The sequence below is a fragment of the Delphinus delphis genome, chromosome 4 (genome assembly GCF_949987515.2).
Source record: "Delphinus delphis chromosome 4, mDelDel1.2, whole genome shotgun sequence".
NCBI lineage: Eukaryota > Metazoa > Chordata > Mammalia > Artiodactyla > Delphinidae > Delphinus > Delphinus delphis.
The window spans coordinates 67,458,190-67,482,095 of record NC_082686.1 but is presented as its reverse complement, the minus strand read 5'-3'; the positions used below and the strand labels follow the sequence as shown (position 1 = coordinate 67,482,095).

At 38.6% G+C, this 23,906-nt stretch overlaps 1 pseudogene; it reads right to left on the bottom strand.

Moving 5' to 3' along the window:
* Positions 1 to 209: 209 nt before the first annotated feature.
* On the bottom strand, positions 210 to 762 carry LOC132424098 (large ribosomal subunit protein uL22-like; annotated as a pseudogene).
* Between the last annotated feature and the right edge of the window lie 23,144 nt (positions 763 to 23,906).

Below are 23,906 nucleotides of genomic sequence, written 5' to 3'. Positions count from 1 at the left end.
GCCAAGCACTGTGTTAAGCACTTTCCATATATAGTCCATTTAAACCTGACAACTACCCTTTGGAGGAAACATTACCTCAGATTTATAGATAGCAAAGGGATAGCCACCAGTGAAAACTGAGGCTCACAGAGCTTAGCTATATTGCCGAAGGTCACAGAGATGGAATGTCCACTTTTTTTACTTTTATTTGCATTTATTTTTTGTGGCATTTATTCCCAGGCCATAAGTTTTTGTTTCTTCAGTTTCTTCTAGCATATCTTTTTCTTCTGTGCAACGTCCTCTTCTGGTTTAGGAACAAACTTCTTTTTCTGTAAGGATCATCTCAATGTGGCAGAGAGAGCTCACGTATGGGTTGATCCAACCATGATCTCTGTAAGTCCAGTGCCGCATCTTGGCGGCTTTGTTCACCTGGCTGTGCTCAATGACCAGAGAATCTACGTCTAAGCCCTTAAGTTCAGCATTACTCTCTGCATTTTTGAGCATGTGCAGTAAAAATTCAGCACTCTTTTTGGGTCACCGACCCTGCGTCCAGCCCCACTGTTTGGCCTGGGCACACCTACCAGCTCCACCATTGTAACGACGGAATGGCACACATTGCTTCTTTGAAGTGACATCCTTCACATACTTGGTGGCTTTTTGGATATGCATACCCTTAATGGCCTGGGCAGTTTCACGAGTGTTCTTAAAGTGAACATGAAGATTTGAACATCTTGACTTGCATGGTTTTGTGGGGTTTTCTGGGTCAGGTGAATTGCGAACCATTTTTAGAGGTCACCTCAGGCTGCTTATCGGAAAAGGGAAAGTCCACTTTTAATCAAATTCTAGACTGTCCATGGCAGAAACAGACCTTTTTCTCCCCTCGTTTCACATTTTGCCACCTCACTCATTGGCCCTGCCTAATTTAAGGTCTGTTCATTTCTGTGGCTTCAAGTAATTAGACAGTTGTTCAAGCAACTGAATCCAAGAGAACCACATTCAATCAGCATTTCCCAGGATCCACATTTGGGGGATACAGGCATAAAGCTCCCAGCAACTTTTCAGCAGACACTATCCATATGTCTGGATTATTTTCTGTCTTATGAATGGACAAATGTGGTTACCAAGACTACACTGTATTATAAAATAGGGACCACCTAAATCCTCTAATTCTCACTGACTTTAATAAAGGCACCTCGGCCAGAAGTTATTGGACTGTGGGAGGACACTTGAGAAAAAAGAAGGAAAAATTCAGTCATGCTAGTGTCAGGCAAGAATTGAACCAAAAGTACCAGGCATGAGTGAGGGTTATATGTGCCACATTATGACAATGGCAAATGGATGAAGTCTAACGTTCGTCCACCTTGAGCTAAAAGCCTCCCAGCAATGAGAGAGAGAGAGAGAGAGAAAAACAGAGACAAGATGAATGAATGAATGAAATTTGTTATGGATGAACTAGACTTTCCTGATCCTATTTAATGTTATGAGATGGAAATTGTCAAGGGGTCTCCTAAATTAGAAAGGCAGCTTTTTTTTGGTATCAATCACTGAGTCCTCAGTACATAAGCACTTCCTAAATATCTGATCCCCAGTTCTGCTTGACACCTGGCTTCCTTTTTTTATCCTAAGAACACTTGGATGACAGTACCAAAGGATGACAGACCAGAATCCCACTTATCACAGCTAATGAGTAATTGAGTTCTGTGGTATTTACCTTGCAGACATCTCAAGCACTTGTCTCCTTTTCTCCATGCCCATGGCCACCATGATTCAGGCCATCATCACCATCATCTGAATGGTTATAATCTCTTTAAATGGTTGCTCTCCTCCAAACTTACCCCCCATTAACCCAGCATCCACATGCAGCCAGAATGACAGCGCTCCAAACAAAAATGCTCACTCAGTCACTTCCCTACGTAAAACCCTCCAGTGGCTCCCTTTGCCCCAGGATAAAAAATGAAAATAACAGCCAACAACAAGTGGGTGCATAAAGTGCCAGGTACTCCACGACTTAATTCAGTTCTTGCAGCAACTTTATGAGAGAGATACAACCTTCGTTACCATTACTTATTGAGGCTAAGTGACTTGACCAAGGCCCCACAGCTAGAAAATGGCAGAACCATGACTCATACCTGGGACTGTCTGACCTCAGAGCACATACTTTAATCACAATGCTATCGGTGTGATGGCATGCAGGTTCTGTGACCTGGCCTGCCCGCCACTCCAGCCTTATCTCTTCATGAGACCCTCTTTGCTCTTTATGCTTCAGCTCTTTGAGACACTTGCAGGTCCTCGACCTTGACACTGTTTCATGCGTGTCTTTGTTTGTTTGGGCACATGGATCCCTCTTCTATAATGCCTTCTCCCCTTTGTCTATCTTGTGGTACGTCTCATCTTTCAAGATTCAGCTCAAGTATTAACTCTTCCATGAACCTTTTCTGGACCCCTCCTCTCCTTTTCTACTAGAATTGACCACTCCCCTTCCTTGTGCATCACTGTACCTTAGTTATGCTTCCATTCTAGCAACCACAATGCTTTCCTACCCTTACATAGATAAGTATGACTCTCTCCTCTTACACTTCTGGGAATTCCTTAAATGCTGGGACTGAATCTTACTAATCCATTTTACCCACAGTATCTAACAGAGTGCTAGGCATATTGAAAGTTCACTGTAAATATTGTTGAATGAATAAAAATATTTGCACATGAAATATGATGCTTGGTCAAAACTCACCATGCCACTATATTGTGAGATTTATGTTAATTTTACTTACAGCGTCAATGCAATTAGTAATTTTTTTCTTTACCTAACGACTGTATATGAAACTTTGAAGAGGTACATGCAGCTTTAGGGTAACTAAAACTAGAGCAGTGGATAGGGGTGGAGAGAAGACACTGTAGCTGACCTGCCACACCTGTTTTCACCTGGGAAAGTATTCAGTGACAACAATGAGTTATCACCATACAAGCCAAATTTGGTATGGGAGTTATGTACACATCTACCTTAGCAGTGGAAATATGGATGATTCACATTTGAACCACAATGCACACATTTTATTGTGCGCAATAAACTAAACTGACAAGAATAAAATTAATCTAAACATTTAATTTAGAAGCAAGAACAACAATAATGGAAAACCATGACCAACTCAGGGCAGTACAAACAATGCTGTGATAACAAAGCATCCTTGCCCCAAATTCCAGAAATTCCAACTCTACATGTGTGCATATGCAGTATTGCAAACAGTAAACCTGGCTTCTTGATTACTGGCAGCCAAATGGAATTCCTAACTGATACGTTCTGGTCCTACCTCAAAGCCATATACATCCCCAACATTCCCACCTACCCTTGAATCTCATCTCAAGGGAAACCTCCTTGAGAAAGCCTTCCCTGATCTCAGAGGACAGTCTGTATACACCCTCAAAGACCTTTATTTCTTTCCTTTAGAAAGCTTATCTTAGGGACTTCCCTGGTGGTGCAGTGGTTGAGAATCTGCCTTCCAACTCAGGGGACGCGGGTCTTGATCCCTGGTCAGGGAACTAGATCCCACATGCATGCTGCAACTAAGAGTTTGCATGCCACTAAGCAGGCCGTGAGCCGCAACTAAGACCTGGCGCAATCAAAATAAATAAATAAAATAAAATAATAATGAAAAAAAGAAGGAAAGCTTAAAAAAAAAAAGAAAGCTTATCTTAGTTTGTAATTACATATTCAATACTCAGTTATTTTACTAATGGTGGCCTCCCCGAACATCTGTAAACTCCAGGAGATCAGAGACCTTGCCTGGTTTTATTCATCATTTTTCTCCCAGTGATTGGTACATAGCCAGGCATTCTGCAAACATTTTGAATGAACGAATGAATGATGAATGAGTCCTTCACGTCTTACTTACTCATTATTGCCTTGTTCTAAGAATTATACCCGATTCCTTACCAGTCTCAAGCTGGTACTCAGTGCATCCCTCTTCATTATTCCCCTACCCTACCACAAGGCTCAGTCCTTATTTTCCAATCCTCTCCTCTCCCAATCCTTCATTTAAAAAGGCTCTTAGAAGTGGCAGCTTCTAACCAACCTGAACTTCCTGAACTGTGTGGGATGCAGGTCAAGGTCATGCAACATGAAAAAATGAACACAGCAAAGGAAAATGTAGTGACTGGAGTAGCTATTAGGTTATTTTAAACAGTCTACACAACTCCTAAAAAACCCTATTAATTCAGGAAAAATAATTTAAACCACTTCTATTTTATCACATAGACAAAAGTGGGTTAATTTGCTGATTTTTTCCCCCACTTCTCAGTATGTTTTGGCCTTGCATAGAAAAAGTCTTGGAAAGTAGTTGATTGTGTTGGTTGATGGCAAGAAGTAAGCTGCATGTGTGGTCTGCTAGCCAAATTATCTAGAGGTTGTTCCTAAATGACAGGGCCCCGCTTCCAGGATTCTTCTCCTCTTAAGGGTCTTGGCCTGCTCCTCTCTTTCTAATCCCCTGATCCCCTCTAACTCCTTCTTCTGTATCTTCCCCTCCCGCCTTGTCTACTGCAAAGGTATGTCACTGAGCCCCTTCACAAATATAAAACATCCACCCTATGAGATTCCTACTGATGAAAAATCCTATTCCTGTTACTTTGCTGGTCCTAGGTGAAGGCAGCAGAGAAAATGGGAAGTGTGACTGGCAAAGTTCTGCTTTCAGGAATAGGAACTAGTGAAGTGTTAATTTCTGGAAATCTAGAACACTTTAGGAAATTTCCTTCATTAATTTTCCTCAGTACCAGACTCTACTTAAACTGCATTTGCAAAGTCCAGTTTAAGGGAAAGAACAGGTAGTACAGAATTCATCTGGGGCTCTTTCCCAAAGCTCCTTTCTTTGAATCTCTGGGAGAGTTAAGACAAGTAAAAGAAATGTCCTCTCGGGAGTGGGCTCCCTACCCCAAGGGCCACCCGGGTGAAAGACTTTTGAAGAGAGCAGGGGTGGGACCAGCGAGGAACCCAGGAGATTAAAGGGATGCGGCCAGTGGCGGTGACGTCATTTTCTTTTGGTACTTTCATTAGGCAGGAGGTGAGATAACGAATCAAAGGGAGGGGACAGAAGAAGTAGAGTTGAAAAAGATATGGGTAAAAAACAAGGAAGGTATAAATAGACACAAATACAAGTATAGGAATATCTCTAGAAGTTAAACTAGCATTGTTTGATTTTTTAAAAAATCATCTATTTAAACTATAATTTATTGATTAAAAAATAATAAAAGATTCCATCAAACTGGTACTTCTTTTTTCTCCCCAAGGAATATAGCGGCTGGTGATAAAGCCCTGGGACTGACACCTTAGTTTGGTGTCACTGAGACAAGGTCCCCAAGGCAGCTGGAGGCTTGGGCCAAGGATCCTGCTAGGGGACTCATGGCCCAGAAGGATGGGTGCTGACGCTGTAGCCTTCCATATGCACACACACTAGAAAACTGCCCGTTCTCTCATTAACACACGGAAAGGGAATACTTTCTGATTGTGTCACGGGCAGAAACAAAGCGGAGGCGCAAGACGCTACCCAGAAGCCGCGTCTTCGTGCGCACTCCCGTTCATCCGCGAGGGCGACCCACTGCCCCTTCTGAGGACCGGTGAGCCCTTGGTCCGGTAAGGTGGACCCTGACTTCCCCCACGCCCCACGCCCAGTGTTCCGAGGCCTGAGCTGCTCCAGCGTGCGCCCTTCGCTTAGCCCCCAGCCCGCGGCCCCCAGCCCCGTCACTGCCCCTCCCCCACTGGGCCCTTTCTGACCGCCCTCGCGGCCGGTGGCCCAGGTTACCTGGCGCCCCGGCCCGGGCTGCCTCACCGCGGGCAGCGCTGGCCCGTCGGCCGTGGGTTTCCACAAGGCGCGCTCAAGACGGCGCGCGGGGTCAGCTCCCGAAGCCAAGGTCACGGTCTCGGAGAGGCGCTCGTCCTCGGATATGTCCAAAGCAGCCCCCACAGACCCTCTGGGCTGCAGCCGCTGCCCCGGCCTCGGAGCTCCGCCCCTCTCCCGCTCCCGCCCCCTCGGGGTCCCCGACTGCCGAGTCCAGCTCCCCTCGGAGCCGCTCGCGGGCTGCTCTTCAGCCCTCCACCCCGGGCAGCTCCGTTTCCCTCACCGGCTTCCCAGGTCGTGCTGAGCTGACTCCGCTGGAGCCAGGCGCCGAGCGCCACGCGTCGGGTCTGGTTCTCGGGGCGGCGGGCCCCGCGCTCGCGTCCTCTCCTGTTCTTTCCGGTGCCGCGCTGGGAGGTCCCGGACCCCAGATCCTGCTCCGGAGGTTGGAGAGACCCCCACTTTCCTCCTCCTCCTTGGAGATGGAAAGAGGCTTAAGAGGTTGGGGGCCTACGACTCCTCCAACGTTCTCTGTGCTCAGTGCTAAGAGTGGGAAACTTTTTTTTCCGATAAAAGGCCAGAAAGTCACCGTAAAATAAATACAAATCGCGTACCAAAATTCTTACTCATTCTGCAAGACTCAGGTCAGGTGCTGCCTACGTTGCGAGATCTCCTCGGTGCTTGCAAACAGCTCCCTCCTTCCACTCTCTTGTGCGAAAGGGCGCTTCGGCCCTCCCTGGTTAGAGGCAGACACCTGTTGCGTGTCGTTTCCTCTGCCCGACCTGACCGTGCTCTCCTTGAAGACCGCGACTCGGCCTGCCCTGCTCATCCCTGTACTCAGTCCCTGGCACGGCACCTGCCACCTATCAGGGGATCGAATACTTTATGAATAAGTGGAAAATTGATTTCTTTTGTAAACAGCCAGTTATTTCTTTTTATCCTCAAATAACACATACTCCTTTGGGTGAGCAATTTGCTAGTCTCTATAAAGAGCCACAAAAGTTGTTATCCTCTTTGATGCATTAATTCCATTCTTGGAGAAATTTCCGGAACAAAATAATACTTATGTGCAGATGTTTGTAGCAGGATCTTTTATTACAGAAAACAATTAAAAAAACCACAAAAAGCAAAGAAACAAAATCAAACTGTCAACAATAGGAAATTGGTAAAATAAATTATGGTAGGGTAACTTAATGAGATATTATACAATCGTTAAAATGAGAAACATCAAGGCAGGAGTGCCTCAAAATGTTTTTAGAACAAGGAGGGAGTATTTATTTACTTATAAAGCAAAAAAAAAAAAAAAAAGGAAAATATGAAGCAATGTGATAAAGTGTTTACAAAATAATATTAAGCCAAAAGAGTAAGAAATTGCATAGTTACCATACTTAACAACTTCAAGTGAAAATGCAGATTTCTTCTCAGTAAAATGGGGTTAACACCTACCCTAAGGGGTTCTTGGAGCATTAAATAAGTTATTGGAGAAAAGTGCCTGATACCTAATGGGAACTCAGCAAAAAGTTTCCATTTTCCTACTCCAGAAGAACAGATACATCTAGAATCACAAATACATCCTCATCCTAGCCCAGTTCTGCTGACCTCCTTCTCTTCAAATGTAGGGTAAGAGAAGGAGTTGAACAAATGTTGAAGCACCAGGTTAAAGTGAAGGGGAGAATCTAGTTAATAAGAATAAATGCCTGGTCCTCCCTCAGGCCCAAATGCCCAGCAATACAAGTTCACAGTGGGGGATTTGGCTCAGCAGCCGTCCATGTCAAAATATCTTAGAGATTTTAGTTGGCTACCAGCGCAGCCTGGTCAGTGCCCAAAGGCTGAATTAATTCAGCCCAAAAGCTGAATGACACTGCAATCTTAGCCTGAATTTATACTCTTCAATCATCAACTTACAACTGGAGCAAAATATTCAAATGTCTTTAAGAAAACATCACTCTGAAGAGCTACTGTTACTTCCACTTTGAAGATGAAGAAACTGGTTAAGGTGTATAGGATTGGGCAGCTAGAAAATGGCAGAACAATGACCTGAATCTGATCAGGTTGACCACTGCCAAGCTGCTTTGCCAGTGGGTCCCAGTGTGTACATCTCCCACTAGAAGTATAGGCAGTGCTTTTGAGTGGTACACAGACAATGTTAAATAACAGTGGATCACATGGTGAAAAAAGTTATGCTTTCTTCAATTCTCTTGACCCTATGAATGTTAAGAAAGAAGTATCATTTCTGTGGTGCTTTGTCTTCACACCTCTCAACACTTGCTAATCTCCTGTTCTAACAAAGCGAGAGCCTGCCTCAGGAGCAGCACTCTTGCCAGGCAACAGTTCCTGAGTAGAATTTAACATCATCACTTTCTCTTCCTTCTGATATTATTCCTTATGCTGTTAATTTGTAATTGGTGTGAGGTTTTCACTTACAAGGTGATGTAGTTTCCATTTAAGGCAAAATTACTTGGCTAAGTAAATTGGATAATTTGAAAGGGAGATGTTAAGGAGCTAATAGGACCAGTGATACTTAGATATGGTAAAAAGGACAAAATGTGGAGGTGGTACACAGGTGTTTGATGTTTGGGAAATACTGCCCTACACTCTGTTATGATCAGTGGGTGCAAGGTATGGTGAGGTGGGTTTCAGTTCAAAATGAATGAGAACTTTCTGACAATCAGAGCTGTCTAGGAAGATGAAAAAGGGCTGCCTTGGGGGTGTTAACCACATTTCCCTCACTCTGGGGTTGAAACAGAGGTTAGATGCCTGTTTGTCATGAATGATGCCATGAGAGGTCAAACACCAGATAGGCTAGAAGCTTTATAGTTCCTGCAAACCAGAATCTGAGATTTTTGAAAGCAGAGCTTCCCAGGGATCTGACCACCTCAAAGACTGGATTTTGGAGTAAGTTACATTAACTTCCTTTGAGGACAAATCCCAAAGAAGAGTTCCAAGTGAGCTTTGAGCAATAGCTGCACCACTGTGCCAACTGTATAATTTATGGAGCACTTGAAAATGTTAGGATGCTTGTTTACAATTCAATTATCTACTCTCTAATTACACTTTCTTTTGAGTAGCCTGTATTCATAACCATCCCCAAGGGCCAAGAGGATGGAGTTGCTCCTTCCTTCCACACATCAGCATCTCCCAGCTCCAGGCTTTTGTGGTATCTGCTTACCCCAAAGCAGCTGCTTCTGCTGTTCACTGTAACCCGTTTTGACTGGAATAAAAATATGTGTGTGGGGAAAAAGGTAAATAGCAGTTAAAAAGTTACTTTGGTTTAGGAAATTTACTTCGCAACCATTTAGCCTAAAATTGATGATGTATAGACCACGTTCTGACTGCCTTAAAGTTCTAGAATATTTTGCACATGAGCTATTTTAGAGGTCACCTAGGTCCATTGCCTTAAAGGGCAGAGATCCTCTTAGTAGCTTGTTTGGCAGGTAAGCTGGAGGGAGAAGAGCATTCAGAAGGCCCCATGAAGGAATAACTGCTTCCACTCAGATAACTGCATCAAGGGAAAGCTCATCTAACTGTCAGACAGCTCTTTGGGTTAGGAGGTTCTTTCCTGAGGCATTCGTGATACCTTTCTTTCCCTCACACTCCATATCCAGTCCATCTGCAAGTCTTGCTGGCTCTGATTTCCAAATACACCCAGAATCAAACTCTTTTCTCCACCTTCACCACTACCAGTTTCTCTAAGCCAGCATGATCTTACTCTTAGAAAACCTCCTAACTGGTCCTGCATCCACCCTTGCGGATATCTCTATAGTCTATTCTTCACACAGCAACTGGATTGATAGATTTGGAACAACTTGGATATGTAATTTCTCTGCTTAAAACCTTGTCTGTAATGGCTTCCTGTCTCTCTCAGAGTAAAACCTAGTAAAATCCATGCCCCATGGAGACCAGCATTATCTGGCCCCTCGCTATTTCTATGACGTCATCTCCTACAATCTTTCTTGGCCCCATACACACTGGTTCCTTTACTGGTTTTGGGATGTGCCCAGCATATCCTGCCTTGGGGTCTCTGCATTTACTTTTCTCAGTCTGGAGCACTCTTCTCCCTAACTTCTTTTGCTCTCAATTCTAAGTGTTACCTTTTCAGAGAGACCTTCCTTTGGGATTCCTGTCCTCTGATAGCATAGCCTCTCTTTCACCCCTCTTCATCACTGTTTATTTATCCTGCTTTACTATGTTTTAAAGATGTTGTAAAGTTTACTGATGGTTTGAGAGCAGTAAATTTGCGGGGTGTGTGTGTGATGGGGTCATAGAGGGATTAGAGCAAATCACAGCACAGAAAACAACTTAAAAATGAATATTAAATACTCTGTTCTTTAAAAACACTTAAGGAATCCAGCTACTGTGAATTTCTTGTTGGCCGTCTTTCCTCCATGGTTCCCAGTCTCCTGTTTCATTATTGTCGGGTTTTCTCACACTCTCACTTGTAGCCCAAGTGCTCTTTTTATTCTAACCCCGCTCAGGATACTCTAAAAAACTCAAATGGGGCCTATCTCTTTTGTTCATTTTTGTTTTAATTAACTAATTTCATTAAAGTATAACATATGTTTAGAAACATCTACAGTTTGACCAGTGCGTATATCATTTTCCATCCTCTAAACCCTCCAGAGAGTAACCACTAGCCTGACTTCTAATACCATAGATTATTTATATTTATACCAATGGAATCATTCAGTAAACACTCGTTTACGTCTAGCTTCTTTCACCCAGTAATTTGTGAGATTCAACCATACTGTGCAGTAGTTTGTTGCTTTTTCATTTCTGTGTCCTATTCCAATGTGTGACCATGTCATAATTTATTGATTCATTTTACTATTGATGGGCATTTGAATTGCTCTCAGTTTTGAGCTATTATTAATAATGCTGCTGTGAAATTCTTGTATATGTCTCGGTGTACATGTGCTTGCATTTCTGTTGGGCAATATGTAGGAGTAGAATTACTTGGTTAAAAGATATGCATATGTTTAGCACTAGAAGATATTGCCAAAGAATTTTCCAGAATGGTCATACTAATTTATATTTCCACCAGTAGTAAATGAGAATTCTTACTTATCTCCTTACCAACACTTGGTGTAGTCTTTTTTTTTTTTTTTTTTTTTTTGCGGTATGCGGGCCTCTCACTGCTGTGGCCTCTCCCGTTGCGGAGCACAAGCTCCGGACGCGCAGGCTCAGCGGCCATGGCTCACGGGCCCAGCCGCTCTGCGACATGTGGGATCTTCCCGGACCGGGGCACGAACTCGTGTCCCCTGCATCGGGGTGTAGTCTTTTAAAAAAAATATTACTCTTGCGTGTGTAAAGTGATGTCTCATTGTAGTTTTACTTTGCATTTCCCAGATGACCAGTGAAGTTGAGTGCCTTTTCATATGTTTATTGACTATTTAGATATTCTCTTTAATGAAGTGTCTGTTTATGTCTCTCTCCCCCTTCTCGTTTTAAAAATTGGGTTGTCTCTCTTTTTCCTTATCAATATATGTTTTTTTCTGATATGCTAGGCTTATATTTAGGGTTTTTTTGTGTCAATTATTGATATTGAAAATACCTTTTCCAATTCTGTGGTTTGCCTTTTCACTCTTTTTTTAAATTGAAGTATAGTTGATTTACAATATTGTGTTAGTTTCAGGTGAACAGCCTTTTCACTCTCTTGATAGTGCCTTTTCATGAACAGAAGTTCTTATTTTTAATGTAGTCCAGTTTATCTATATTTTCCTTTATGGTTAATGTGTTTTGGTCCTGCTTAAGAAATCTTTGCCTACACCAAGTCATGAATATATTCTCCAATGTTATCTTCTAGAAGCCTTTTTGTTTTGTCTTTTACATTAAGATCTACAATCCTACTGGAATTGATTTTTGTACGGGTCAACTTTCATTTTTTTCCCAATGAATTTCCAATTGACTTGGCACCATTTATTGAAAAGATCAACCTTTCTCTACTGTTCTGTGTGTCACCATTGCTTTGAAGCACCCATATATGTGTGGTTCTGTTTATGAACTCTCAATTGTGTCTGGTTAGTCTATTTATCTATTCTTTTGCCAAAATACCATACTGTCTTATTTATTGTGGCTTTATAGTAAGTTGTAAAATCTGGTACAGTAAGTTCTCTAATTTTATTCTTCTTTAAGATCATCTTGGCTACTCTTGGACCTTTGCATTTCCATATACCTCTTTAGAATCAGCTTGTCAACACACACACACACACACACACACACACACACACACATACACACACTCACGAACTGTTCATTGGGGTTATGTTAAATCTCTAGAACAATTTTGGAGAAAATTGACATCCTGAAAATATTTAGACTACTAATCCACAAACACAGGATATCCTTCCACTTATTTAAGTCTTCTTTAGTTTCTCTCACCAATAATTTACAGTTTTTTGTGTATGTGTCATGCACATACTTTGCTGGATTATTCCTAGGTATTTGATGCTTTTTGATGCAATTGTATTTGACATCCTTTTAAAATTGTATTCTTAATTGTTTGTTGCTGATACCTTGTTATATTTAACTTCTTAGGATACATCACCTCATCACTTGATATACTATATATTTATGTTATTGTCTATCTCTCTTCCAAAATGTAAACTATGTGAGACTAGATAATTTTGTCTATTTTGATCATTTCTTTATGCCCAGTGCCTTAACCAGTTCCTGACACATAATAGACTTCATATATATTTATTGAATTGGATTGACTTATATTGAGCTGAAATCTTCTTGCAACTCATACTTCCTTCCTCCAGAACAATACAGAATAAGTCTCCTTCTTTTGTATACTGTGGGTTGTCATCTATCCCCCACCACTATTCCTTTCCCAAAGCCAAGCACTTCAGTTCTTTCAGCAGTTCCTCATGAGGCAGGTTTCAGAATTCTCTCATTATATTGTCTGCTTCCCCTTTACATGCTCTGGTTTGCCAATATTCCCTTTCAATCTGGGCTCCCAGAATTGATCTGATCAATGTATATGGTAAATTTAGAATATTAATTGCCTGAGCTGGATCATTTTTATTTGCTGTGTCACAATATTGATGCATAGTAAGATTGTGGTCAAACAATATCCCCCAGCCTGTATTTTTGAAATAAAGTTTAATTATTTTAATATATATGAAGGAGTATTGCCAGAAGTACTTATACCCTGAAGCTAAAAAAGTTTAAGCTTCAGGGTCTTTTATTTGTATGGCCCCTGTGAATGTAGGGAGATGTTGGGAGTTGGATAAAGAGATCTAGCTCCAAGCCTGGGGTGATTTCTTTACCATGCTGATAAATATTCACTTTTGTATTTTCTTTCTTTCTTTTTTTTTTCTATTTATAATTTTTTTAAATTAAAGAGGCCCTTCCAAATTCTGTAGGCTTCAGGCCCCACAATTCTTGGATCTGCTCCTGCTAAATTTTAACCTAGCATTACAACTCATTGAGATCATTTTGAGTCTTGAACCTGTCATCAATCATATTATTATTATTTATTTATTTATTTATTTTTCGGTATGTGGGCCTCTCACTGTTGTGGCCTCTCCCGTTGTGGAGCACAGGCTCTGGACGCGCAGGCTCAGCGGCCATGGCTCAACGGGCCCAGCCGCTCCGCGGCATGTGGGATCTTCCCAGATCGGGGCACGAACCCGCGTCCCCTGCATCGGCAGGCAGACTCTCAACCACTGCGCCACCAGGGAAGCCCCAATCATATTATTAAACCCTTGTGTATCTAGAAAATTTGATAAGCAGGTCCTCTTATACATTATTTAAGTAACTTAAAACCTACAAACCTAGATAGGGTTAAAGACCAGGCCCTGCAGGTCTTCACTTATTTACACCTCTGGGTAAATACCATTCTCTTTATCAACTCTCTGAAGATACACTTGGTCAATCAGCTGCAGAATTGCTGGCTATATTATCATCTAGCTCTTATTTAACCATACAAGTAACATTACTATCACGAGAGACTTGTCCAACTCAAGGAATCTAATAACACCCTTCCTGTTATAATCCTAGTAATTCTGTAAAACAAGAAATGACATTTGCTTGTTTCAACTTGTATTATTGAACTGAATGACCCTTCCTTCTAAATACTAAAAAAAACAAAAGTTTAGTTTTTAAAAAATTTTGTCCGGAATCAACACCTACCTTATTTGTCTTTTGTGTCCAGAATCCATTTGTTGCCCCTTATTTGAAAATAAGGAGAGTATTTGCCTTCTTTATCCATTCTTTACGGTTTCTCAGTGTTGCATACAGGGACTTTTAGATCATACCTTTAACGTTTTCTACCTCATTAGAATGAGGTTTTCTGGAATCTGAGGATTCAAACCCGTTCATAGGGGTTAGGTATCTTTATTATCTCTCCATCTACGTCAGACGTTCTTTCCGATGTTAATTCTCCCCTTTTCTGTTGGAAGGCCACTTTGATTGATTGAGAAGATAGAGGCAAAACAGATCTAGAATAGTTTTGCCTTTTCTGCACTGGTAAACAGCTACCTAGGCGTATGGTTGGAGGAAATTTAGTTTTCCTCTCTTTGCCCCAGTCCCAACACAGTGTCCTCCCTGAGCTACCATCCTTTAGGAATGTTAGGATTGCTAAACTTTTCGTATTTACCAGGTTCTATGGTCCTAACCCAACTTCTTGCCACAGTTTTTCGTGATTCAGCACTGATAGCCTGGTTATAAATTATTTTTGAGCTAGCTATTAAATTCCTTTTCCATAGAGAGTTTTAGTCTCACTGGGAAAAAGAGACCACACTCATGCAAGTGTCAGAGAATTAAAAAAAACACAAAACCCACACAATGAAGTCTTTTGTTTAGGAGAACTGGCAAAAGTCCTGGGACAGACAGACACTACTCTTCAAATGGGTGTAATTTGCAATTTGAGACAGCTCTCTGGACCCAAGCTGTTGACCGTCACCCTTCTCCAGCTTCTATACGCATAAGAACATTCCTTCACCTTCCTAACTCCATGTACCACTCTTGATATCATCTGTAACAATACAGGGGCCAGTGGTAGGTGTGCTGTAGAGAACATACACCCTCTCCTGACCTCTGCTTCTCTTTCCTCCCGTTGATTCCACCTTTGCTTTTGTCTTTTCTCTCAAGTCTCCTCCTTTTCCAACTTGGAGGAGAAGGGGGAGGAGTTGGAGCAGCTCCCAGGTACTGGAGAGAAGATGGAGCTTAGCCAAAGAAGCAATTTGCATGTTTTCTTCATCCAATTTTATGGTGGCAACAAAGGAGAGCTAGGAGATAACTTTTTAAAAACCATTAGAGGAAAAAAAGTGAACAAAGGAAACTTGATCAAGGAACAAAAAGCAGGAAATAGAAAAACAAGCCCCAACAAGAAGGCATAATAAATGGAGAACATAAAAGAACATGACTGGAATAGATCCAACACATCACTAATCATAATAAATTATTAAAAGGCAGAAAATCGCAAGGATAGTTTTAAAAGCATCCAGCTATATGCTGTTTCAAAAGACACACCAAAAATAAAATGACATGAGGATATTTAAAATTATAGGAATAAAAATGTAACGATAAACACTTACAAAAACAATAGTAGTAACAGAAAAGGCTGAATTAAAAGCTAAAAGCATCAAATGGAAAAAAATTTACACTGGTAGAAAGTATGATCCATCTAGAAGATAGGACAGTTGTCAATTCTTTATGCATCTATCAAGTTAATTTTGAAATAGATCTTGTGGGTATTGTTTTACAACCTTAGGTATAAAAATTAAAATGAAACAAATTTTTATGTAAGTGAAATTAAATTTTGTTTCAACTGTTCATGCTGCTAGATGGCAGAAATGTAATATTACTTGGTTCAGGCGAATCTCAGTTCAGATTTTCCGTATTCCATTTATACTACCTGACAAATTCTTTGAGTTGAATTTGTGTTCCACGGGACATACTTAATGCCAGGGGGGCATGATTTTCTGTCTGTTCTTAGCATCTGCTAAAATGCTTATTCCTGATAGGTCTCTAATCATTGGCCCATGTGAATCAGTGAGGCAGTATTCTTCTTGTCCTCATTTCAAGACCTCTTCAAGTCCGACCCTCTCTTGGTTACTTCTATGCCCCTCTTGGGAAAATTTGGAAACCTCTACAACACTGTATGAAATATTTGCCTAGTCAGTGAATGCAGCCACCTCTACTCTACTGCTCCCATTCCATATTTCATGATAGAGAACTCTGAGTATTTGCCACTTCTTCAAGCTTCACTCAGGAAGCAACGTGCAGGTCCTCTATGCTCTTAGATCTTTCAACCCTGTCTGGAGTTTTTAGTGTGTCCTCTAACCAAAGTAAGTTAGCCCACAGTGGGGAGGGGAGAGGGAGCTGGTCACTTTCTCAAGGAGACACACCAGTCTCCAACTCTCTTAATTCCTTTCCAGTCTCCTGATCCTAGCCCAAGGAATACTGATCTAGTCTGAGAAAGTAAAACCTAGTTATTATAACATCAGGAATTCTTGCAAATTTGTTTTATGGCTTTGGGCTTCTAATCCATCATGATTTAGACCTTTGAAAGCCAGGCATGTGCAACTCAAAAGCTTTTGACTGATATCGGACTTTATTTTCTTCTGTTTTTGTGTAGAAGCCTTCCTCTCTCAAAGAAATGAATGATTCAAGGTCTAGTTTGAATGGGGGAAGAAACACTGGGAAAAAAGACATTACCAAGAGCAAAAAGCACATCAGCTGATACCCCAAAAATTATCTTGAAACATAGAAAAGAATATGTATTAGAAGCACAAAGATAATTGTCAAATTGACATTCATAGAGGGAGAATTGACACCTTTTTTTAAAAAAGATACATTTTTAAAGAAATTAGAAGATCAAGTAAATTAAAAAATGAGTAAGAACATATGCTATGTGAGTAGTACAATTGAGGTTAAACACACACGTGTATGCATAAAATTTTGTGGTCCATAGAGAATATTAATTCCTTTCGCTCACTTCTAGAATATATTTTTTAAATTGTCCATGTATTAGATCACAGAGAAAATCTCAACAAATTCTCCAAAGTAGACGTCATAAAAGCCACATTTCTCAATTATAATAAAATAATGAAATACACAGACATTTAAACTCTCTACAGTTGGATTTTTAAAAATCTTTATTTAATTGAAGTATAGTTGATTTACAATTTTCTGTTATTTTCAGGTGTACAGCAAGGTAATTCAGTTATACATACAGTATTCAGTTATACATACATATATATCTAATTTTTTTCAGATTCTTTTCCCTTATATGTTATTACAAAATACTGAGTATAGTTCCCTGTGCTATGCAGTAGGTCCTTGTTGGTTATCTATTTTATGTTTATTAGTGTCTACAGTTGGATATTAACAAAAATTATTCTAAGTAACACTTAGATTAAAGAAGTAAAAACTGACATTATAGATTGCTTAGCAGTAAGTAGAACATAGAAAAACCTGTTGAATTTAGCCAAAGCATTATTCAGAGAAAAATGTATAGTCTTAAATTTTCTCCTTGGGAAAAAAATAAAGACTAAACAAAAAGTACCTAAACATTTAAGTCCATAAAAGGACAATAAATTGTCTAAAAGTGTAGAAGACAGGAATTAATAGACGTTAAAGACAGAAATTAATGAAATACAAACATACAAAAAAAATCCAGTGCTTCAATTAAATCAGATACTATTTTTTCTTGGGGAAAACCAATAAAATAGATAAATGTTGTCATTCAAAAAAACAAAAAAAATCATAGAGTCATTAGAAACAAAAAAGTACACAGAACTACAATGGTTGAAAGGAAATTCATTATATCAATATATTAGACAATGTGGATAAAAATGGAAAAATTAATAGGAAATCATAAATGATCAAAATTTAATCAAGCCCTTGACTTCTGGAATGACAGAGTAAGGACTTCTGAAAATCTCCATAAAAGCAATTAATTAGAACACTGGCAAAAATGGACAGACCAAGTTTTTCAGAACTCTGGAAATTCACTAAAGTCTTACAACAATCAGAGGAGTGTTTATTTAAGAAAATCTGCTGAAGCTTACTTGGAATGGCAAATCTTGTGGCATTTTACCTTGCCTTAATCCTATCTCCCTCTCCCCAGTTGTGTGGTAGCCTTGAAAGCCAAGAGTAATGCAGTTATGGTAGCTGTGAAAACCAGCAGGCTAGAAGCTACTGAGTGAACAAAAAGAGTTGGAGCTCCCCAAAGCCCCATCCCCAGAGAATAATCACCATTTTACCTGCCTAGAAACTTGTTTAAAAGCTCCATTCTCAGGGCTTGCCTTTATTAGACCTCACTCAGAGCTCACCGCATGCAAACTGCCCTGCCTTCTGGGTATTCCTTGGAAACAAGCAGCAGTAATTAACATCACAGCTGCCTGATGTGGCATTACCAGTAAGGCTAACAAGAAGTTGAAAAACTTGATAAAACATGGGGAATAAGATGTCCATAGGGAACTTTAAAAAGCTGTGACATATTCCTTGGACTCTAATGTGCAGGGCTGTGTGGGAAAGTTCTGAGAAGGCTCTAACTTCTCACTTCTGGCCTTGAGATTCTGTGCAAACAGGAAGTGGAGGCTAAAACAGAGTTGTAAACTGCCTGTGGGAGCATTGAAGGCATATACCAACACACAGAGCCTTTCAGCAAAGGCTGAGGCTATTGGTCCCAGGCATTTAAGGAAATCCCTGTCCAATCATTAGCTGACCACTAAACTAACTAAGCAGAGATTTCAGTGGCTGCACACCACAAAGAATATAGACTTTACAGAATTAGTCCATAAATGTTACCAAGCAAACAAACAAACAATAAATAACAACAACAGACTTTGCAAGAAGGATCTGATTTCCATAATTGATACACTATGTTATTTTAAATGTCCAGCTCTCAACAAAAAAATTACGAGACATGCAAAGAAACAGGAAAGTATGGTCCATACAAAAGAAAAAAGCAGTCAATAGAAATTGTCCCTGAAGAAGCCCAGACATTGGACTTAATTAGACAAAGACTTTAAATCAGCTATTTTATATGTGGTAAGAGAACTAAAGGAACTGATGTCTAAATAATTAAAGGAAACTTTGAGAACTATATCTCATCAAATAGAGAATATCAATAAAGAAATAAATTATGAAAAGAAACAAATAGAAATTCTGTCACTGAAAGGTAAAATAATTGAAATAAAGTTTTTACTGGACGGACTCAACAGCATATTTAAACTGGCAGAAGAAAAGAATCAGCAAACTCAAAGACTGATTAATTGAAATTATTCAGTTCAAGAGAAAAAAAGAATAAAGAAAAAATAAACAGAGCCTCACAGACCTGTGGGATAATATCAGGAATATCAATATACACATAATGGGAGTCTCAAAAGGAGAGAAGAGACAGAAAAGGGCATAAAGGATTGTTTAAAGAAATAATGGTGGGAAACATCTCAGATTTGATTTAAAAAAACAACTATTAATCTGCACATTCAAGAAGCTCAATGCATCAAAGTAGAAAAACTCAGATAAACCATATCTAGACATCATAATCAAACTGGCAAAAGGCAAAGACAAAGAGAAAATAACTAGAGAAAAGCAACTCATCACATACAAGGGATCCTAAATGAGATCAACTGCTGATAGAATTCTCAGAAACTATACAGGCCTTCAGGCCCCACATGATACAAGGCAGAGGGATGGCATGTTCAAGTACTGAAAGAAAAAAATGTCTAACAAGAATTCTATAATCAGCAAAATCATACTTCAAGACCAAAAGAGAAATTAAGACATTTTCAGATGAACAAAAAGTGAGAGACTGGCCCTACAAGAAATATTAACTGTTATACTTTAGGTTCAAATGAAAGGGCACCAGATGACAACTCAAATCCACTTAAAGAAATAAAGAGCACCAGTAAAGGTAATTACAGAGATAATTATAAGAGAGGATATAAATGTATTTTTGTTTGTAATACTTTTCTTCTCCTATCTAATTTATTATTTTTTTTCTACCAAGGAAAAAAATAATGCTTTTTTTCTTCTCCTATCTAATTTAAAAGATAATCACATAAAGAATAATTATAATGTTGTGTTGGTGAGCTTTGAAAGAATTTTATACACTATTGAAATTAAGTTGGTACTAATCTAAATTAGATTGTTTTAAGTTAGGGTGTTAATTGCAATCACTAAGAAAATAACTAAAAATTATATACTAAAATAAACAAAAAGGGACTTAAGGTGTTACACTAGAAAATATTTTATCTGATAAAAGGCAGTAATGGAGAAATAGAGGAACAAAAAGACCTAAGATTCACACATAAAACAAACAACAAAATGGCAGACATAAATTCTACTTTTGCAGTAATGTAAGTAAATGTAAATGGATTAAAAACCTCAATCAAAAGGCAGAAATTGGCAGAATGAATTAAAAAAAAACATGCTCCAACTATATACTGTAATAAGAGACACAAGATTCAAAGACACACTTAGGTTTAAAATAAAGGGATGGAAAAAGATGTACCTTGCAAACAGTATCCAAAACAGAATTGGAGCAGCTGTACTAAACCCAGACAAATATGCTTTAGGGCAAAACTTATGACTAGAGATAAAGAATGTTATTTTTTAGTGATAAATGAGTCAATCTATCAGAAAGACATAACAATTCTAAACATATATGTACATAACAAGAGAGCTGCAAGATACATGAAGCAAAGACTGATAGAATTGAAGAGAGAAATAGACAATTCAACAATAATAGTTGGAGATTTCAGTACTCTAGTTTCATCAGCTGAAACAACTAGAACAACTAGGAAGAAGATCAACAAGGAAATAGAAGACTTGAGCAACAGTATAAACCAATTAGACCTAAACAGATAACTGTTTAGAACATTCTACCCCTAAACAGCAGAATATGCAGTCTTCTCAAGTACACATGGTCATTCTCTAGGATAGATTGTGCTATAGACTAAATGTTTGTATCTCCCCCAAATTCATATATTGAAACCTAATCCCTAATGTGATGTTATTTTCAGGTGGGGCTTTTGGGAGGTGATTAGGTCATGAGTGCTGAGCCCCATAAAAGAGGCCCAGAGAGCTCCCTTGCCTCCTTCCCCATGTGAGGACACAGAAAAAAAGACATTCATCTCTAAACCAGGAAGCAAGCCCTCACTAGACACTAAATCTGCTGGTGTCTTGATATTGGAGTTCCCAGCCTCCAGAACTGTGAGAAATAAATTTCTGTTGTTTGCAAGTCATGCAGTTTATGGTATATATTTTTTTAATAGTAGCCTGTACGAACTAAGACAGACCATATGTTAGGCCATAAAACATACTTCAATTAATTTAAAAAGATTGAAATCACACAAAGTATGTTTTCTGACCACGATGGTATGAAGTTAGAAGTTAATTACATTAAAAAATTCAGGAAATTCACAAATATGTGGAAATTAAACAGCATTACCCTTAAATAACAAATATAGCAAAGAAGAAATCATAAGGTAGATTAGAAAATTCTTTGAGATGAATAAAAATGAACAACATACCAAAATGTATGAGATGCAGGCAAAGCAGTGCTTAGAGAGAAATGTATAGCTGTAAGCAACTCTATGGGAAAGGAAGAAAGATCCCAAATCAATAATCTAGTTTTCTACAATACCTTCCATAAGAAACAAAATGCAAAAGCAGGCAAACTAAATCTAGAGCAAGCAGAAGAAAGGAAAAAAGGACTGGGGTGGAAATAAGTGAAACAGAGGCTAGAAAACTAATAAAATCAGTAAAACAAAAATTTGATTCTTTGAAAAGATCAACAAAATTAACAAACCTTTACCTAGATTAACTAGGAAGAAGAGAGAAGACACAAATTATTAAAATAAAGAATGAAAGAGGGGGCATTATTACTGACTTTACAGAAATAGAAAGATTATAAGAGAATATTATAAAAAATTATATGCCAACAAATTAGAAAACCCAGGTGAAATGTATAAGTTCCTCAAAAGACACCTACCAAGACTGACTCAGGAAGAAATAGAAAATTGGAATAGATCTATAATAAGTAGATATTGAATTAGTAATCAAAATTCTTTCTACAAAGAAATGTCCAGGCCCAGATGGCTTCACAGATGTATTACACCAAACATTTAAATAAGAATTAACACCAATCTTTCACCAACTCTTCCCAAATATAGAAGAGGAGAAAGAACTCCCTAACTCATTGTATAAAGTCAATGTTACTCTGATATCAAAACCATTGAAAGAAACCACACAAAAAGAAAACTACAGACCAATATCCCTTATGAACATGGAAACAAAAATTCTCAACAAAATACTAGCAAAGCAATGTTGGGTTAACATCTGAAAATCAATTATTGTAATACACCACATTAATAAAATAAAGGACAATGTTCATCTCAATAGATGCAGAAAAATTATTTGACAAAACCCAACACCCTATTATGAAGATAAAAACACTGAAAAAACTAGGAATGGAAGAGAATTTCCTTAATCTGAAAAAGGGCATTTTTGAAAAATCCACAACTATCTTCACACACAAAAGTGAAAGACTAGACGCTTTCTCCTTCAGATAAGGAACAATATGTCTGCTCTCACTACTTCTACTCAGTTCTGAAGGTTCTAGTAAGAATAGTTAGGCAAAAAAAAAAAAAAAAAAGCATTTAGATTGGAAAGAAAGAAGTAAAACCATCTTCATGACATGGTCTTCTATATAGAAAATATTAAGAAATCTACAAAAAACTATAAGACCAAATAAATGAGTCCAACAAGGTTGAAGAATACATGATCAATATAAAAATCAAGTTCCTATACACAATGAGCAAGCTGAAAATGCAATTAAGAACAAAATTCCATTTACAATAGTATTTAAAAAATGAAATACTTAGCAATAAATTTAACAAAACAAATAGAAGATCTATACTTTAAAAATGACAAAACATAGTTGAGAGAAATTTAAGAAAACCTAAATAAATAGAAAAACATATCATATTCATGAATCAGAGGAGCTAATATTATTAAGATGACAATACTCCCTAAATTGGTCTACAGATTCAATGTAATTCCTATCAGAATCTCACCTGAACTTTTGGGTAGAAATTGGTGAGTTGATTCTAAAATTCATACAGAATTGCAAGGCACTCAGAATTGTCAAAACAATCTTGAAAAAGAACAAAGTTAAGAACTCACATTTCTTGATTTCAAAGCTACTATAAAGCTACAATCATCAAGATTATGTGGTACTGGTATAAGGATAGACATATAGATCAATGGAATAGAATGGAGAGTCCAGAAATAAACCCATGAATCTATGGTTAACTGATTTTCAACAAGGGTGCTAAGACCATTCACTGAGAGAAAGAATAGTCTTGTCAATAAATGATGCTGAGAAAACAGGATGGCCACAAGCAGAAGAATGAACGTGGATCCTTACTTCAGATCACATACAAAGATTAACGTAAATAGATCATAGACCTAAATATAAGAACTAAAACCAAAAAGCTCTTAGAAAAAAACATAGGAGTAAATGGAAGACATGAAAAGATGCTCAATATCATCAGTCATTTGGGAAATGAAAATCAAAACCACAATGAAATACAACTTTATTCTCACTAAGATGGCTATAATAAAAAATGGACAGTAACAAGTGTTGACAAGGAGTGGAAGAAATTAGGATTCCCATAAATTGGTGATGGGAATGTAAAATGGTATAATCACTTTGGAAAACAGTTTGGCAGTTCCTAAAAGTGTAATAAATAGAGTTATCATATCACCCAGTAATTGCAGATATATATATAAGTATATATGCCTATATCTATACCCAAGAGTAATGAAATCATACCTCCACCAAAAACTTGTACACAAATATTCATAGCAGTATTACTGTAACAGCTAAAAGTGGAAACAACCCAAAATCCATCAACTAATAAATGGATAAACAAAATGTGGTATATCCATATAACAGAATATTATTTGGCCATAAAGAGAAGTAAAGTTCTGATAACATTCTACAACATAGATGGACATTAAAATCATTATACAGGGCTTCCCTGGTGGCACAGGACATTAAAATCATTATACAGGGCTTCCCTGGTGGCACAGTGGTTGAGAGTCTGCCTACTGATGCAGGGGACATGGGTTGGTGCCCTG